The sequence below is a fragment of the Triturus cristatus genome, chromosome 9 (genome assembly GCF_964204655.1).
Source record: "Triturus cristatus chromosome 9, aTriCri1.1, whole genome shotgun sequence".
Lineage (NCBI taxonomy): Eukaryota > Metazoa > Chordata > Amphibia > Caudata > Salamandridae > Triturus > Triturus cristatus.
Genome location: NC_140592.1, coordinates 995,002,505 through 995,018,639, shown reverse-complemented (window position 1 = coordinate 995,018,639; position 16,135 = coordinate 995,002,505). Strand labels below are relative to the sequence as shown.

At 47.4% G+C, this 16,135-nt stretch overlaps 1 protein-coding gene across 1 annotated transcript in view; it reads left to right on the top strand.

The window, feature by feature from the left end:
* Nucleotides 1-16,135, top strand: part of TSHR (thyroid stimulating hormone receptor) — a 632,465-nt gene that overhangs the window by 384,525 nt on the left and 231,805 nt on the right. The window lies entirely within an intron of this gene.

Sequence of the window (16,135 nt, the reverse complement as noted above, 5' to 3'; positions counted from 1 at the left end):
AAAATATCTCAGCAAGACTTCACTCCTCAGCCAAAGGCCTGAGGAGTGTGAGGTACACCGCCCAGTGACATAAGCCTCCTTACGGGTCCCAGATGCAAGTGTGTGGACATCCATATCCAGTAATCTAGCCCTGATGAGCTCGTGGAGTGATGTCAGCCCCTGATGTGTCCCCAGGAACTGTGCCAGCTGCAGAACTGAGCATGGAGGCCTACCAAGTACTCAGGCATAAGGAGCCATGACATAGTGCTGTGGACGCGCTGCATGCTTTTTAAAAACAACACTTCACTTTGTTTCTCTTGACCAGAAAGAACGCGGGGTTCAGTTACCAACAATACTTCCTATTATAACATTTTCCAGAATGTTGCAGATAACGTTGAATGCGAAACACTATGTTAAAATGTTCCCTTTGCTTATAAAATGTAGCCAGACAAGTTTTCCAAATTCCTTCAAATAAACAGCTATAAAGATAATATTAAATTATATAAAAAAGAAATGGCCATATGTGATATTCACTGCACACAATATACTGCTTGTAGTTTGTGATCAGTAGTTTTGCGAGCTGTAAAGAATTTTCGGAACTGTCTCATATATAATTTCTTAAAATTCCGAATTGTTGAGGCTCGGAATGCAACCTACCTCGTACATATTAATGAGCTAATTCACAAATTCCGCCTTCTTACGATTGGAGCACATCACAGGGTTGGTGGCTTATTGGGATCAACAGTCTACCATGACCGTGATTGCTTTTAAATAAAGATAACAGTGTTGCTTAAGGTATGAAACAAAACATTCATGTCAAAGAAGGAATCCTAATTTCCACCATGATTAATTACATTTGCACAAGTAAGGATTGTTTTCAAGCTTCAAACAAACCCCTTTCCACACCTCATAAACTAAAGGAATCAATCTGTATCAGGGCAATATTTCCATCCTGGTAGTACTTGTTTAATACCTGAATACAGCAATCGACAGCTGTAATGTGATCAGCTGACCTTTTTAAGCTTTCTGTAATTCTTCTGCACAGTGTGCACCACGTTATAGTAATTTGTGATCTATTTCAGTCAGAAACAACTTCTGTTTTGGAAATCTGCAAATTATGCAGCAGATGGTGAATAATGTGGAAAGTGAGGCAAATTTATATTTACACAGAAAACATCATAGCCGCATAATCACACAATTCTAATGGCAGTAATCACGGTTGCATGTCACTATTTCCAACACGACAATTATGAATTATTCAGTGATGTCACTGGCCAGGAGTGATATGTGAAGCCATTAGCATTGCATTGTGGGGGCGTGAATTATAGCTTCTGAATTCCACTGAATTTGTAGGCGGGAAATCTAAGCCTAACTATAAAGTCCATGTAACCTTTGTTATTTTCAATTAATTGCTAAGGTATTTATATGCGAATTCCTAACTATAACGTCCCTGTAACCTTTGTTTTTTCTGTGAATTTCTAAAGTTTTTTAAATGCTAATTCCTAACTATTATTGTCCCTTCAACCTTTGGTTTTTGTCAGTGAATTTCTATGTTTTTTTAAGTAGAAGTCACATTTAAAGAGTAGTGCAGAAAGGGGGTGGGGCCTCCGACCAGCTCTCAGGTATCCCGCAGTGTAGGACTTACAGGAGGTACCAGGAGGGCTTCTTGGCCCCCAAGGTCCCTCAGAAGTAAAGTGGACTTCATCCCCCAACCATTAGTCTGCCAGGAGCCACGTTTGCAGAGTGGTGGAGAAAGGTGGCGTGGCCTCCGAAGAACTCTTAGCAATCCCGCTGTGTGGAAATTACTGGCGGTAACAGGAGGGGTAGTTGCCCCCCAAGGACATCCTTTATTTATTTTTTATTTTATTTTATGAAGTTTTATATAGCACGAGCTTGACCCGACCGATTCGGGTATCAGAGTGCTTTACACAGCACCAGTTGCGTTACATGAGGACACATTCATTTTTGTTAGGCACGGGGAGATTAAGTGATTTGCCCAGAATCACAGGATGTTCAGCTTCATTGCCGAGACTCAAACCCAGTTCCCCAGATTCGAGGTTGACCGCCCTAGACGTTAGTCCAACTCCTCTCCTTGGGGCCAACTAACCCTCCTGTTACCTCCAGTAAGTCCCATACAGCCGGATTGCTGAGAAGTTGTCAGAGGCCACGCCCCTTTTCTCCACCACTCTGCAAACACTCCTTCCGGCACACTACTAGTCGAGGGATGAAGTTTCCTTGGCTCTTGAGTGTCTTTGGGGGCCAACTACCCCTCCTGTTACCACCAGTAAGTCCCACACAGCAGGATTGCTGAGAAGTTGTCAGAGGCCACACCCCCTTTCTCCACCACTCTGCAAAAGCACCTCCCAGCGCACTGCTAGTTGGGGAATGAAGTCCCCTTGGCTCTTGAGGGTCTTTGAGGGCCAACTACCCCTCCTGTTACCTCCAGTAAATCCCACACAGTGGGATTGCTGAGAGGTTTTCAGTGGCCAGGACCTCTTTCTCCACCAATCTGCGCCTCCTGGCATACTACTATTAGGGGGATGAAGTCCCCTCAGCTCTTGAGGGTCCTTGGGGGCCAACTACCCTTCCTGTTAGCGCCAGTAAGTCACACACAGCTGGATTCCTAAGACATTTTTGGAGGCTATGCCCACTTTCTCCACCACTCTGCAAACATGTCTACTGACGTACTGCTGCTTGGTGGAAGAAGTCCACTTTAGTCCTTAGACCCTTAGGAGGTAAGGGAACGTCATCCCCCCATCAGCCGTGTGCCAAGAGGTGTGTTTACAGAGTGGTGGAGAAAGGAGGCGCGGTCTCCAACCACCTCTCAGCAATCCCGCTGTGTGGGGATTACTAGAGGTAACAGGAGGTCTTGTTGGCCCCTAAGGACCCTCAGCAGCCAAGAGGACTTCATCCCTCAACCAGTAGTGCACCAGGAGGCCCCTATGAAGAGTGGTAGAGAAAGGGGGTGGGGCCTCCAATGAGGTCTCAGCAATCCCACTGTGGGGGACTTACTTGTGGCAACAATAGGGGTTCTTGGCCCCTGACGACCTTATACAGCCAAGAGTACTTCATTCCCCCAACCAGTAGTGCTCCTGGAGGCCCCTTTGCAGAGTGGATGAGAAAGGGGGCAGAGGCTTCCAATGAGGTCTCAGCAATCCCACTGTGGGGGACTTTCTTGTGGTAATAATAGGGGTCCTTGGCCCCCAATGTTGCTCAACAGTCAAAGAGACTTCGTCCTCCAACCAGTAGTGCTCCAGGAGGCCCCTTTGCAGACAGTGGTTGAGACCCTCTCAGACCTTCTCAGAGACTCACACACCCACTCACACACTTACAGCCCCACTCATACTCTCTCACACCCACTTACAAACCTACTCAGACACTCAGACATTCACTGAGACACTCATATGAGCACTCACATACTCAGGGGCATCTTCTCAAGGACTTATCACCGAGTTAATGGCACTTTAGCGCAGCAAAAGTGGCGAAAGAATTATCGCCCCATTCTCAAGCTGGTGCAAACTGCCGATATCGCCAGTTTTCCAGCGATAGCTTCCGCAAAAAATCTCACCACGGATGAGAGTGACAACTAACGCTAATGATATTCAGAGTAGGCGAACCTGTGCAAAACACCACTTTGCGATATTCTCAATGACCAGCCAGATCTGCAATACGATCCAAAAACAGGCGATAAGGCGCGTTAGCAGCAGGGAATTAACACCTGCCTTTTACTGGTGTACAGCAGGATGACTACCTGCAGTATGAAAGGGAGCCCAGCCCAGAGCCACGTCTGAAGACCAACACATGTCATGGTGCCACTGATCATGCAGCTCTGAGACCCAAGAGGGCCACAACACCCACCGCCACCACCCCCAGGACTCCCCGTACCCCCCTATGGACTACCACTGAGGCAGCGCAGAACAAGACAGATGACCTTCCAAAAACGGTATGGCCCCCAGCCACACAATTGCAGAATGTGGGGAGAGGTGGGAACCAAGTATGTGTGAAGGAGGCAAGTCACCCATGAATAAGAATGCACACAATGCCAAGTGTGGCAGTGATGTGCTGGACAGACCTCATTATGCAGAGCACAGACCTGTCCATGTGGACATTTACCGCTGGTGTTTGCAGTGTTGTGGGCAGTGGATGCAACCATGTTACTTCAGGCAGTGGGGAAGACCTCGGTCATTGTAGCTGTGTTGTCCCTCCCTGTAAGCGTAAGCGGAGTGGGCTGGTCCGGCGTACGCCAGTCCAGTATAGGTGTGTGAATAAATAGGACGGGGCTCTGGGCGTGGTTCACTTCCTGGATGGCCAACGCGTCTGCCAGGGCAGCACCCCTCACCCTGCCACGAGGCTGCCGGTGTGACCGCCGGCCTCCTCAGCCGATCACTGGCATCCGCGACACAGGCCCCCAGCGAACCCAGTGGCACAGCACCGCGGAGTTATGTCTGTGCTGACTACTGCAGTCGACCTACACTGCGGTCAGCAGGGCTCACAATTCAGATTGAGTTGCGCTTGCAGATCACGGAGTCCAGTAGGCAACAGACATTGCTACCAGTGCGACCTGCCCTGACCACGCATCATAGCAGGCTGCGCACCCCCTGAGCACCACAGGTGTCACTAACTCTGTGCACCACAAGTCAACGCCACGTGGCTGTGGGCCCCTGCTGACCTCTGCCTCTGGCCTACACTGCATTCAGCAGGGCTCACACACATCAGATCCATTCCTGACCTTCACGGACGACGCATCATCACAGGCTGTTCACCCGCTGAGCGCCACAGGTGCCACTAACTCTGCACAACTCATGGACCCTTTATGATTGAGTTACGTGCTGTGGACTGCGGACGCAACGATGTCATCTCAGGCAGTGTGGAAGACCTGGGACGATGATGATGAAGATGAGGCAGGTGTAACACACCCCACTGCAGCAGGAATATCCCGAAGGGACACAATCATTGACAATTTCTTCACATGAGCACGCTCAGCTCTGGTGCCCCTACCTCAGTGCACCACAAGTCATGGCCCCTTCTGATTGAATATTGGGTGACCTCTGTGCTTGCTCCGGCCTCATGATGCATCGCAGTTGTTTGTGTTATGTGTTTGGTGTTTGCTGTTTCCGCTTTAATAGTGATCACTGTTCAAGTTGTTGCCAGCACCAACCACTCCCTGAGGGCTGGCTCACACTCACCTCACACCCATCCAGCACAGGCGTCACTGGATATGTGATCCTGGTAATAAAAAGGGGACGGGCGCAAGTGCTCGTAGCCAGTTCCACTGTCTATCCAAGTGTGTCCGTGTGGTCATTATGTATGAATGATGGCCCCGGGCCCTACCACATTACATTGTGTTGTGGACAGTGGACGCAATGTCACCTCAGGCAGTGGGTAAGAGCTTGGACATGTAGCTAAGTCCCCCCCCCGTAAGCAACAATGTTGCAATGTAGCATGCATCCAGAGGGCGGGCTCGCACGAACGGAGTAATGAAGGAGAACAAGACCGCTCAGGGTGCTGGATCAAACATGCCAAGTGTTGTGTGTATCTGAATTGCCTCAGCATGAGCAAAATGCCTAGCCACATTAGCAGCGCCAGTTCAGCCAGGCATGTACTCTACATCTGTGTCCGCCCTATCCTTACCATAGGCCTACACTCAGGTGGCCCACCACCTTCAACAGCGAACATCACAGTGTCGTTGTCAGGCTTGTGGACATGCGCAGACAGGCATGACAATACTGTGCCGTAGGAGTGCAAGTGATGCAATCGCGCAGCGCACATAAGTAAATGGGTTCGGGGGGAGGGAGGATCAGCTGTGAGGCAACGTAACACACAGTGATGCCTCTCATATGCCACATGCAAGACATGTCAAAAATGAATCCCAAAGTCGCACACATCCCACCCCACCTCCAACAAGCCTCCTCACAGTTACTGAATGCAAGCAGATGACAAACCAACACTAGGGATGAAAGCTCCTTTGTCTGAACTATCAGGCGGAAGCACATCTGCACCTCCGACCTCGGTATTGCATTGCACCCCCTGACAGATAATATAGCAGCTGATGCCGACTCCCACACTATGCACGGCCCGACGAGAGACCAACGTATACACACCCCACACACAGGAGTCCTTGCTCGAAGTTATCTTGCATGGAATGGCCTTCACGCTTACTCCCACAACATCCCAGGCGTACAGCCGGTGCACACTAAAACAACTCATTGATCCGAGATGTGGCATTTCATCCACAGAACTGGTGCAGGTCAGAACAGTGCCGCTTCAACAAGAGCCACTAACGCAATGGCCGAACATCCCGGACACATGCACAACCCCTGTCACATGGAACTGTATAGTGCCTTGCTAACGTCACCTGCGTTCAGCCTGTGTTGCATTGCCAATCGTGCATATTCGAGTGGTGCATGGATGTCTACCTATCCAACAGGACGGTCGATGAACTGGATTTTGACGTGTGTGCACCCCCTGTTGGCACACGACCAGGAGTGTCACTGTGATACCCGTTTATGGGATGCCTTGCTACTTGGCATACATGCTGGCAGCTGGACCTGGGAGATTGCACAAATCCTTGTGTGCAGTGACCTCATTGAACCGCTCCCCTGTTGGGCTGTAGTGCTAATTGGTGAAAGGGGGTGGACGCAGCACATCTGTCCGGACCTGCTAATGGATGGACTCGCCATCCTGTTTGATGAAGTCGACTACGACCTCATGTTGGAAATGATGGCCTACAAAACTGCAATTGCTTTCATGGACGAGTAACTACGTACCTGCAGCCACAACTGATTTGAACCCATTGCACATGTCCTGACACCTTGTTGCATCTTGGAGAATGGGTCACATATCCCACGACAACAGTGGACATGGCTGCATTCGCCTGGACTCCTACTACATGAGCGGACAACAACGCGGGTTGACACACACCTGTGAAAGGTGAGGCACTCACCCGGAGTGGACAGCGGTGCTTGGCAACGTTCCTCATTCTGACATACTGCTGTATCGGTCTGCATGTTGTGGCACTTATCTTGCCCCTACTGACACGTATATGCTAACGCATCTTCACTTGTATTCAACCGTGATGAGTGTTGATTTGAATGACAATGTGTGTCTCACTTCCCATCTGGGTCACGGCCATACATGCACATTGATAGCGATACCCAGGGAGTACCTTTTTGTTGAATCACTGTCCCTACATTCATCCATACTTACATACTTGATTGATCATAGCCATGACACATCTGTGTGAATTAGAATGTTTCATTCACATTCAGTGGTTGTGTTGAAGCTGGAGCAGTACAGGACCATGCAAACCCCACTTCACATTGTTGTCCCGTGTAGGGCCAGCCAGAATCCTTTAGGGATTGCCAAGTTCTGCGGAAGTGGAAGACTTCAGTCCACAGTGTGATTGCTGTGTCATTGGTAACCAGACAAATATGGCAGTCCATGACGAGGTCCAAGGTGAGTGTCGCTGAGTGTATCGGGGGACAGTGGAAGGTGTTATTCCAGTGCATGATGCAGAGTGCAGAACCAAGCAGAAACCGGCCATATGGCGGAGATGAATGCTACCACTTCATTCTGAGCACAAAGCCCGATTTGTCATCATCATCATCCTCTGATGTGTCAGGTGCCACACATGTTGGTGGTGGTGTTCTGTCTGCATCACTGTGTGGCAGTGACACATCAGGAGCCGGAGGTGTTCTGTCTGCATCACTGTGTGGCACTGACACTTCAGGGAGCGGAGATGTGGATGGAGTGGTAGCAGCAGCATTCATCCACGCCAGGCCTTGTGGTGGCAATGCCATGAAGAGGATCTGCAGGGCATGGAAGATCCCAGCTACATCTTGCTGGTGTGTAGCCATGGCAAACATTCTTTACGCCTGCATCCGCTCCAAGTTCTCCATCATTCTCCTTATGTGTCCCAACTCTCGGCTGATATCGCTGGAGCCACTCTGACTAGACAGTTGTACTTGGCTCAGAGTCATGACTCCAGCGATGTCAGCCAAGGATTGTTAGAGAGCATGGAGCGGACAGTGGGTGTCCGTTAGGCCCTGTAAGTGATCCCTGATGGGACTTAGACACCCATGTTTGGTATCTAGTTTGGCTGCCATGAGGTCAAACCCCACCCGCACCTGATCAGCCATCTTCTCCTGGTACCCTAACACACGGCGTTGGAATGCCATGTGTTGGTCGTGGGGGTCCTGGGAGACAGACGTAGTGGTGGGTGCTTCCTGCTGTGTGGTCTGTGCAGGGGATGGGGGCTCCTGGATGCAGCTGGGCTGCCCTGCTCCTGGGGGTGGGGTGCCAGAGCTGTCCATGAGCTATTGGAAGGCGTCGGTGTCGATGTTGAGGAGGTCCTGTTCATCATCAGTGCTGTGTTGTTGGGTTTGCTCTGCAGGAGGTGTTGATTGTCCCTCTGCAATGTGAAGGGGAGATGCATAGTGACATTGTGTTCACATGTATGTTCACGCATTGTACAAGTTTACTAACAGACTGCATGACAATGTACATTGTGACTGTTTGTGTGGAGATGCCTATTTGATGTGGGACATGTGACATTTCTACACCATCAGGGATGTGAAGTTGTACTTGTACATTGTCATCTCACCATTTCCCGCTATGCCAAATGCGAATGGCCATTTTCTGCACACCAGTGGCAGCAGTTGTGTCCTCTGTTCTGTTGTGAAAGTGTTGCAGTTTGTACCAAATTGTTGACAATGTTGAGGTGCTCGGATTCTTATGTGTGTGTGCTGCATTGTGGGTGGGTTGTCCCTTCAGCTCTGATTTTGTGGGCCCTTATCCCTTTCAGGTGGTGTGCCTTTCACTTCTGTGCTTATACAGTGCTGAGATGTTGCAGACTTGGGTAAATTGGGCTCTTGGTTGGAGTTGTGACTCTTGGGCATGGTTTGTCTGCAGATGTGCTATACTTAATTGTGCATGTGTGCCTTTGTGCCCATCTCCCCCTGTCCCACAGTCCCTGGTCATTACTCACCCTGTTGCTGTTGGCTCAGGTCCTGTTGTGCAGTGTCCAGTCCCCCAACTCCTGCCACCGTCTCCCAAATGATGGTCCCAGGCTGGTCCTCTGTGGGCTTGTGGGGTTCTGGTTGTCCTCTGTTCTTGCTCCGGCCACCTCCATGGTGCTTCGCAGTTGTTTGTGTTTTGTTTGTGTTTTTTGCTGCCGTTTGTATAGGGATTTTTTCCCGCCTGACTTGTGAGACTTGCAGGCGTGGCGCTGCTTATCGCTCTATTTTTATCGCTGTTGGGCCCATCGCAGCATTTTTCACATTCAGGTATAGATTTTTATTGCCGTCCCGGTGATTCTATCACGGACATTTGACGCGTTATCGGGAATCTATTGCATGTTCATCAAAAAAGAAGGGGAATCGCGTGGTCCCCCTCCTGAAGCCGGCCCTGGGGGTTGGTGGTCCCAAGGCTGTCTCCTGCTATGTCCCGGGTTGCCCACTCCCAGGACATAACTGTTTGCTGTGGCTTGGCGGGAGCTTTACAGCTCCCGCCAAGCCACAGCAAGCGCCACGCTTCCAGCAGGTGAGAGCATTACATATACTCTCACTTGCTGGAAGCGGAGCAGAATTGCTTTTACACACAGGGAGCTGCCTTTCCAGCAACTCCCTGTGTATGAAAGCAATGCAGGGAGCTGACAATGACCGAGGGGCCCTTAAGGCTCCCCCTGTGGTCCCAGTGGAGATGACCAAGCCCCGGGGCATGGGGTCCCTGGGGCTGTATTTGGCCTGGAGAGGGGGCCATGCAGTCCCCATCTCCATCTCTAAAATGCCAGGCCCGGGGTGATGAGTTCCCCAGGGCTGAACTCGGCCTGCCCCCTCACCTAAATATATAATTTGCTAGAGTGGGCCCCTCCACCATTCAGGAAGGCCTGACCCTGGGGGATGGGGTCCTCTGGGGGTGAAATCAGCCTGGGAGTGGGGCTGCTTAGTCCCCTCCCCCATTTTAAAAAGGCTTGGCCCTTGGGATGGGGCCAGGGGCTGAAATCAGCCTCAGAAAAGGGATACCCTCTCCTAATAAAACATTAAACGTTTTTTATAAAGCCGACCGACAAGCCGCAGCGGAATTGCTGAGAGATCATCGGAGGCCCTGCCCCTTTTCTCCACCACTCTGCAAATGCACCTCGTGGCACACTACTGATTGGGGGATGAAGTCTCATGCATGCGATGCTGAGGGTTCTTGTGGGCTAACAAGCCCTCCTGTTACCTCCAGTATTTCCCAAACAGCAGGATTGCTGAGAGGTCGTCAGAGGCCATGCCCCCTTGCTTCACCCCTCTGCAAATGTGCCTGCTGGCTAAGCTAACTATAACTTATGCCCCCACAATGCACTCCTTGTGACCTCACATTTTACGTCACTCATGACATGGTCAGTGATATCACTAATGACATTTCTAAAGACATCACTCATGACATCATATAGTGAGTGTAAGTATTTTTTAAGATTTTGCGAGTTTTAAAAGATATATACTGACCTACTACAAAAGTTAGATTAGTATACTAGGTGCATTACTAATGAATGATACTACTTCTAACATATATTATGTTAGTGGCTGTGGGACTGTGTATATCCGTGTGTGAGTGGCTGTCTGAGTGGCTGTATGGATGTGTGAGTGTCTGTATGGGTGTTTACGTGGGTGTGTGAAGAGATGTGTGGATGAGTGAGTTGCTGTGGGAGTGGCTGTATTGGTGAGTGAGTGGATGTGTGAGTGGCTCTATGGGTGAGTGATTGGCTGTGTCAGTGGCTATATGGGCGGGTGAGTGTATGTGTTAGTGACTGTATGGGTGAGTGAATGGGTGTCTGAATGGCTGTATGAGTGAGTGAATGGGTATGTAAATGGCTGTACAGGTGAAGGGGAAGCTGTTTGAGTAGGTGTTTGGTTAAATGTGTGAGTGGCTGTATTGTAGAGTGAGTGTCCATGTGAATGGCTGTATTGGAGAGTGAGCAGATGTGAGAGTGCTTGTGTGGATGTATGAATGGGTATGTAAGTGGTGTGTGGGTGTGTGAGTGAGGGCTTGTATAGGTGAGTGAGTGGGTGAGGGGCATGGGGTCCCTAGGGCATATGATGGTTTGGGAGTAGGGCCACACTGTCCCCCTCCACTTTTATATTATATTTGGCCCCAGGGGATGGGGTACCTGGGGCCTAATAAGGCTCGAGGAGGAGGGCTGCATGCCCCCCTCCCCTTAGATTTTGGCCCTGGGGGATGAGGTCCTCCTGGCCCAAAATAATTGGGTAGGGGGGTTGCATGCCCCCTTCCTACCTTTTTATTATATTCAACCTGGTCGAAGGCAAAGTTCTGTGACCAACCCCCTGCTGCACATAACCAAAAGCTGTGCACAGTGTGTGATTCGCTTCCTGCAGGGAGTTGGAAGCAGGGCCTGTCTGCAACACAGGCCCTGAGGCAAACTCCCTGCCACGCAGAACCAAAGTTTGTGCATGGTGTGGGGTTGGTTGCCTCTGAGTGGCTGTAAGCCAGCCCCTGCATCCAACCCCATGCTGCACATGAGAAAAGCCAGTGTGCAGCATGGGGTTGGCTGCCTTCGGGTGGGTTGACCTGTTTCCAACCCTCTGCTCTGCATGGCCTAAGGGGTGAGCAGTGTGGGGTTGGCTGATAGTGAGAGGGTTTGACGCAGGGCCAGGCCACAGGCTAGACCTTGCGGACAATCCCACGCTGCGCACAGCTGAAGGCTGTGCACGGCGGGGGGTTGCCTTTACCTATGGTAATAAAATATTAATTTACTTTGAAAAAACCTAGACATTCACTGAAATAAAACCAAAAGTTAAAGCAATGGTATTATCTTTTTTTTTATAAACCTTAGCAATTCACTGAAAAAACTAAGATTTAAGTAATGCTATAGTTAGGTGAATATGTCAGTTACAACATTTACTCTTTGAACAAAAAAAACACAAAAAGTCACCAATTATAATACGCAGAGCTAAATATAACTTGCATCCCCTTTATGCACTGCTTATGACCTCACATATGACATCACTCATGAAATGTTCCTTTACTGATGACCTCTCAAATGACATCATTGATGGTATCACTGGTGATATCACTGATGCCATCATCCAGTGAGGGTGTTAGTTTGTTAGTTTGTTTTATAGTTTATATAATGGCGGGCAGCTACCAGATTACTTTTCTGCCTAATTTTTGACAGCATGTGTCCAGCTAATCTGTTTGAGTGTTTACAAAACGCATGAGCTTCTAATGCATCATAGGTGTGTAGAGGTATTGAACACGATATAAACCTTTGCATTGAAGAGTAACTCTGTGTGAAGATTACAGTTGATGGCTTGTTTCCAGTATGTTCCACACAAGTTTTTTGTTTCTGCAGAAAAATTTACCAACAGGGCAAAGATTCTACGTAGTAGATAAGTATAGTAAGTAGCCTTGAGTTATTAGGCAAAATTGTCTCATCATGGCAATTTTTTACGTAACATGGTGTTGCACCAGGTTCTAACCTATGTACATGTGCTTCTTTTGTTTTAGAAGATGGGCTGTTAGTAAAGTTTTCACCACAGCATGAAGGCTACAGGTAGTATAGTATTTAGCACCTTCAGACTTTGGTTATTTTAGGTGAATTTGGACTTTGACAAGTATTGCATATAGGGTAGACTGTTCCAGTAGCAACTGCTACTGGACCCGGGTGGGGAGGGGAGGGGGATCGACAACTAAAAAAGAACATAAAACCACTTACTTTTAACACCGCCTCTCCCCTGCCCACCGCCATCTTCCTTCTTCCTGCAGTCCCGGCAGGCAGCAGAAAGCACTCGGCTCCCAAGCATCCCTTGAGCCAATCACAACTCTGCAATGCAGCATTGTGATTGGTCTGAGCACTGTTTTTCGGTGCTCCAAAGGGGAATGGGAGGCTTTGCTTGTTCCTCACCAGGCTGTGTAATGCAGCCTGGTGGGGAAGATGCAAAGTGTGCAGGACTGTTGGGCCGGCAAAGCAGTCCTGCGCACTTAGGGAGTGTAAACCACGCCTCCCCCTGCTTCTTGCCAGCCTCGCCCCACCCTGAGAGCCACTGACTGAAATAAGAAAACTAAAATGATAATAACAATAGTTATTGTCATTTTATTTTTCCTTTTGTTTAGTGGGGGGATGCTCCTCCACCTTAGCAGAGGAGCCGCCTCTGGACTGTTCTTAGTAGATACTTTTTAATACTCTGTTGTGTATTTCGCATGACAGTTTCACTGTCTGCAAGCAGTGTTGTACAGAGTAAACTCTCTGTATAGAGCAAACACTGTTTGCATTAGCCACTTTTCTACTCATATAAGCTTAATTTCTCAATGTAGGTTCGGTGTCTGTGAGGTGTTTGATACAGATAAAAGCTGTCCGTAGTACGCCATTCATTTTGGAACAGACGTTGAGTATCTTGAGGAACTTGGGTTTAAATGAACAGTTCCATACAGATTGAACACCGGGTGAAAAAAGGGTTTCCCATATTTCTGTGGTTGATTGTTAATATGAACTAATCTTCCCATGAAGTGTGTGATATAAGGTAAATGTTGCACATAAACCATGCTTGCTACACTAAAGGAAGTTGTATCTGTGATGGCATTAACAATGCTTCATATTTACTTAGTAATGTTGTACTTACTTTCAGGCCCTTCATGCTATACTAGTTTTTAGAGCAAAGTGTTCAAAAGAAGCTTAGGTGATATCATAAGTGATGTCATCAATGATGCCATTTGAAATGTCATCAGCGATGTCATAAATGATGTCATAGAACATGTCATGAGTGATGTAATATGTAAGGTCAAAAGCAGTGTATGGTGGGTACACAAGTTATAGTTAGCTATAGTTAGCTTGAGGTCATTTCAGTTCCTGTGGCAGCAGGATGGGCGGGAGTAGGGAGACCATTAAGGGGCCAGAGGGTGATAAACGTGTACAGTGTATTGTCCCAATCTTGCAAGAAGATTCGTGCAATAAAGATGTTGATTTTTAAATTTGAGGTATTAGAAAAAGTTTGCAAGTCTGTCAGAGTTGCACATTTCTATTGTAGCTTAATTTCCTGCCATCCCATGTATTGCAGCTATGGCAGCATTTACTACGATCCGCTATCAAATATGGGGTGAGATGACTTGCAGAAGCCATTTCATGACTCATGTAGCTTTTACTGATGTATTTTTCTTAGTTTCAGCAATAGAAAGCTGGCAATCTCACAGTCATCTGCACAGCACGCTCGCTTCCGGCTTCAGTCTTTTATTGAAGGTGTCTGTTCTCTGCATGTAAGAACTGAGCAAATACGTCATATTTCAATGAGTAACAGCCAAGGCGACCTTCAGTGGCTCAGAGTAAGAATAGGCATGAGCAACTCCTACTGCTATCCAATCTACAATATACCATCAATCTGATTGTAACAGCCTTGACAAAGTCCAGTGGTGGCTGTTTTTCCAATGATACTTTGTTATGAACCATAACATTGCCTGCTTTTGCATTAAAATATGTTATGAACTACAAGTTGCTTTTCCAATGATATACTATATTATGAACTACAACACTCGCTGATTCGTTGCGGATAACGAAGCTTTTTAATGTCTATGGCTCTCTTTCCATTGGAATTATATTGTGAATTAATAATAACTAGCTTTAAAAGGAAACTAAGCACTGTACTCTGGTTAAGACTTACATTGTGCTGGATGGCAGAAAACATATGTGAGTGCCCCCATCAGATTCTTCACCCATCCACTCATCGAACGGCGGCACACATCAGTACACCTCAAATGCAGGATGGATACAGTCCTTGTGGTCTATAACAAAGTGAGAACTCTAATTTGTGTAATATTGGATTGCCCATTGTGTGAAAAATTGTGGGCCGTGATATTACACAATGCTCTTAGAGTGTCACAGAGTTTGAGACAGTTGGCATTGCAATACAAATCCAAGAAGCTCAAGACCATTATTAGAAAAAAAAAACAATTCTTAAGGATAATAATGTGTAAGGGGACAAATATCTGGTAAAGGAGCTTTCATGGCTTTTTAGAATGCATTTTGAAATTTGAATGTATATGGGGTTACACTTTAGTTCTTATTCTGTGTGCCATCATTCTTTTGTTAATGAAATTATGTATTTCATGTTCATAGAATTGTAATATATAGGTTAATGATATCAAGGAAACAATCCTTTTTCCTATGAAAATGTTTTATGTCCTCTGTAGACTCACAAGGTGAGAGCAAAATGTTTTCTTGCTGCCCTAATCTCAGATGCCTACAGTTGATTTGAACATGCTTCAAACCCACAAAAGGTGGTGGGAGGAGTGTTTGCAATTTGTCTAACCACTGGCAATCGACAGAGTAGATTTCCAACCCATTGTTCCTTTGTCCACCACGCAACCTCAGTTTGGACCCAGCCATATGCAAATCAATCTTGACCCTGCTCCAATAGGAACAATCAAGCCCGAACTACGAGGCCAGTTGCACTCCTTAACTGGAACACAAGGAACCAAGGCCGGTTGTGCGCTGATTGGGGCTCTTCAGTCAGGTGCAGCTTGGTTCTAGCTGCACAGCAAGCACGATTCCACATCTGGGCATACCCTTCGCCACTTGGGGATGTACATCAAACACACACAAATGTGATGGGAACATTTGTGTCCGCAATCTCTGTATAACTCTATGATTAATATAATGTTAGATTAAGAAAAAGTATAATTAAACAATTCACATCAACTAAAGAAAAGACTGTAGTAACTCTCTACCATTAAAGAGTATAATCGAGAAAAGGGGACAAATTGTTTAAATGGTCAATTTTGACCTGCATTTTCAGTTGGGCAGCCTTTTTAAATTAAGTTTGTTTATTACTTACGAAAACAAAAATGAAGTCTGATTTAAGTGGCCAACAAAAAACAGTAATTAAAAGTTTAGTAGTGAAGTGCTAGATCTAGGACACAGCATTCTTGTCTGATTGGCGAAACATGATCTAGCAGCACAGGGGTGAAAGGCAACCCGTCCCTGTTCTTGCTCCAAATCTTCGAGGCGTTCTTACACTCAGTAATTAGGATACAACTCATAGACACAGACCTAGGGAATATTTTCCCCGTTTGCTGCCAGCACACAGAAACGTTCACTTGTGGATATTTTTCATATTTGAAGGTAATGTCGTCCTTATAATTTAATACACCTTTGCAACTGTCCCAT